Source organism: Octopus bimaculoides, chromosome 20 (assembly GCF_001194135.2).
Source record: "Octopus bimaculoides isolate UCB-OBI-ISO-001 chromosome 20, ASM119413v2, whole genome shotgun sequence".
Lineage (NCBI taxonomy): Eukaryota > Metazoa > Mollusca > Cephalopoda > Octopoda > Octopodidae > Octopus > Octopus bimaculoides.
The window spans coordinates 5,456,012-5,459,914 of record NC_069000.1 but is presented as its reverse complement, the minus strand read 5'-3'; the positions used below and the strand labels follow the sequence as shown (position 1 = coordinate 5,459,914).

At 36.3% G+C, this 3,903-nt stretch overlaps 1 long non-coding RNA gene across 1 annotated transcript in view; it reads right to left on the bottom strand.

Annotated features, from left to right (window-relative positions):
* Positions 1–2,628: 2,628 nt before the first annotated feature.
* The window catches only part of LOC128250340 (uncharacterized), a 47,998-nt gene continuing 46,723 nt past the window's right edge, over positions 2,629–3,903 (bottom strand). Inside the window, exon 4 of the long non-coding RNA XR_008266367.1 lies at positions 2,629–2,767. This is a non-coding gene — a long non-coding RNA (uncharacterized LOC128250340). The remainder of the gene's footprint in view (positions 2,768–3,903) is intronic.

Sequence of the window (3,903 nt, the reverse complement as noted above, 5' to 3'; positions counted from 1 at the left end):
TGTGCGTGTGTGTGTTTGTGTGGTTGTGTGTGTCTGAGTTCGTGTGTGTTTATGTGTTTGTGTGTGTTTAGTGTGTGTAGGGGGTTGCTGTTCACCTAATCTGTTTTCGTTCTTCATAATTGTATCTATCAATAGATTTTCAGTAAATTTCACTTGTAAATTGAAGTCCTGCGACTTTTCTCATACACTTCATATAAAGATATTTAGAAAACTATTAAAATGACATTAGAAAATATATATATATATATATATATATATAAATAAAAATTGAAAATCAATGAATATTCGATTTGTTTGCGTCTTTCATTTATTGGAAATCATTTCAACCTGGAAATTCTGATATTTTTAGTTCTCAAAATAAATTTCAAAAATGGACTGACGTACGTACAGTCGATAGTCATAAGTTTAAGTAAGTGCATACATACATACATGCATACATACATACATACATACATACATACATACATACATACATACATACATACACAGTCATAAATAAACATTAGAGTTCGTGTAAGTATGCAGACGTATTATATACTGGGCGCGTAAGGTATTTGAGGACATCATTGCTGCATTTTTTGCTAACTCTGTATAATCTTTGTTGCAGAAAATAATAATGGCAGTCACTCCGCTTATTCAAGAAATGAAGAGGCATGCTGTTATTCTGGCTATAATGGCTGAGCATAGCGATTTAGAAATGTCTCGATTTTTAAAAGTTGCCAGATCTCTCGTCTACAAAGTTTGTAAGGAGCTAGAGACTGAAGATGGAAACGTATCACCAGTATCAATGCATGAAAAGCATTCTAAACACCCTGAAATCATCAGAACACTTGAATTTATCCAGCAGGTTCAACAAACCATTGATAACAATCCCACAAAATCTATGACGTCAATTGCATAAGATCTCCATGCATCTGAAGGAACAGTCAAAAATGTTGTCCACGAAGACATCAGATATGTCTTATATGATGAGGAAAGGTAATTTGTCAGCAAAAGCCAAGATCAAACAGTTAACAGAAGAAATGGCGGATGGTCATATGCAGACCCTTCTGAGACACCAAGTGTTATGCATACAAAATTTCCTGCAACGGTTATGGTTCTAGGGATTGTCAGCAATGAAGGATATGTAATGCCCCCTTATTTCTTTCCACAAGGCCGCCTCAGAAGGGGAACATGGACGAAATGACGCTAAGCATCTTGTCCGGAATGCCAACGATTCTGCTAGCCCAGATACTTAATAGTAACCTTAATATTTATCTTTTTCTCTATTGCCCACAAAAGGCTAAACATAGAGGGGGCAAACAAGGACAGACAAGGGGGTCAATGAAATAAGTACCAGTTTCTTTGCGGCGTTTCTTTCGTCTTTAAGCTTTGAGTTCGAATACCACCGGTATCAATGAAATGTGTGTCAGTTATCGACTTACCCCCGAAATTGCTGGCCTTGTGCCAAATTTTGAAACTGAAATATTAAAGTTATTCTTAGTTTATGAACGTAATAAGTATGAGTAAATATACTTGATTCACTTATTAGATTTAACCGGTGGCTTTCGGTGCTTGTATTTCAATGAATTACAACAAATACAACCTTCTTGTCAGTAGTTTATTATAATGGCAATTAAAGTGACGATGAAAGGCGATTGCAGGTTATCAACGATCTATTAAAATGGATAACCGGCCTTTGTAGTTATGCGTTTCTGTTATTCTGGACAATTGTTCCTCTAATTACAAATGGCTTGCAGGTAAACGGATACTGGTCTTACTTATTATTACAAGCCATCAAGCTATCGCAAACACAACAAAAGCGAATGAAATATGAACTTGGGTTTAAATGATATCAGAAATCTTTTGGACGTTAGCATTCTCATTGCTCCAGCTATTGATTATTAATTTTCTTTATATAAGATTGTGCACCAAGTCATTTTCCTCGAATCCAAAAAAATTTCCCAGGACGATTTACGCATGCCCAGCAAATAAACCGAGGTAACTTTTTCAAGATTAAAATCTGATACAAAATTTTCGGCTTATATGCCGGCATTTAGGGCATATATATATATATATATATATATAGTTCTCAACATCCACGCATCCCACCGCTGGCATGCGTAGTTGTTGATGATTTGCATAGCGGGAAAAGTGTATATATTTCGATCTTTCAACATGTCATCGAAATTATTGCGGAACACTGATGAGGCGTGCGAAAGATAGCATACTGCTTCTACAACTATTGCTTGAAACATGTATAAAACACTGAATAGCATACCCGTTTTGTATCTGATAAGTATTATCAATATTTTACTCTCTCACCTACTCTCTCACTCGACTATCGCGGGTGTTACGTTCCAAAACCACGCAATAGATGAAAAGCCGTGAAGTAGAAACAATACTGTACTGTATAAATTTTTCATTATTTTTATAATTTGTAAATATCTCTTTATTTATTTTATTATAAATACAAAACAAGACCACGGAGGAATTGACGTAAGCTTAAATAATAAACCGCGAAAAGTGAACCGCGATATGGCGAGGATTACTGTAACATTATTTCTATTACACGCACACACACACACACATATGTATATATATATATATATATATATATATATATATATATATATATACACGGTGGGCTTCTATCAGTTTCCATCTTCCAAATCCATTCACAACACTTTTGGTCGTCCCGTGGCCATTGTAGAAGACACGCTGTGGGATTGAACCCGGAACCATGTAGTCGACAAGCACATTACGTATCATACAGACATGCTGTCGCCTATAGTGGAAGATAAATGCAAGTAAGATTATAAATAGTAGGAGGTCACTATGACAAGGCTGGACTGAGTACTAATTGTATGTAATCATTAGCTTACGTCATTTGACATCATATTATTCGTAATACACACACGCGCGCGCGCACATACTCATGAATAAATAGAGAGATATAAATGGAGTGATGGATAGACAGACAGACAGACAGACAGATAGATAGACAGATAGATAGATAGATAGATAGATAGATAGATAGATAGATAGATAGATAATCACAGACATATATGTGTGTACATGTACATATAAATATGTATGTATTTGTGTCTGTATATCATGTAGAATTTCGTTATACTGAGCTTGCATACATGGCCAAGTGTGTATGTGCGTGTGTGTGTGTGTGTCCATGTATGAATGCGTGAGAGTGAATATGTGTGAGCATGTGTTTGTGTGGGAAGCATGCGCAGTGTTATGCATCTAAGGAAAGCAAATCGACATACTGTTGCTATAGAGACAGGTCGCAGTTCATACCTAATTATACGTGCCGCTTGGGTGTGCGTATGTGTTGTCCATGAGAGTGTATGCATGGGTGTGTCTGTGCGTGTATGCGTACATTGTATATATATATATATATATATATATATATATATATATATATATATATATATATATACATATATATATATGTGCGTATGTTGTATATTGTGTGTATATGTACATATGCACTTGTATATGTTTGAGTACGTGCGTATGTGTACTTACATGCGTGCATGCTCGTATGCTCAATCACACAAGCATACGGACATGTGCACACGCATTTTGAGCACGTGAAATGCTGTGTTCAGATTCTGAGCCCATGAGTCAGCATCTGGCTCAAAATATGTGTAAATGCTTGTGTGAAAGTGTGTGGAGATGCACGTATGCCTGTTTAATCTATACATGTATGCGTGCGTGCTGTGTTTCGAAAAAGTTTGCTTCCTAACCACACGGTTCCAGGTTCAGTCCCACGACATGGCAAATTGGGTCAGAGTCTTCTACAATAGCCTCGTGCCGACTAGCGTCTTGTGAGCGGATTTGGTAGATGGAAACTGAAGCAATCCGTTCTTATATGCACATACATACATACATACATACATATATATA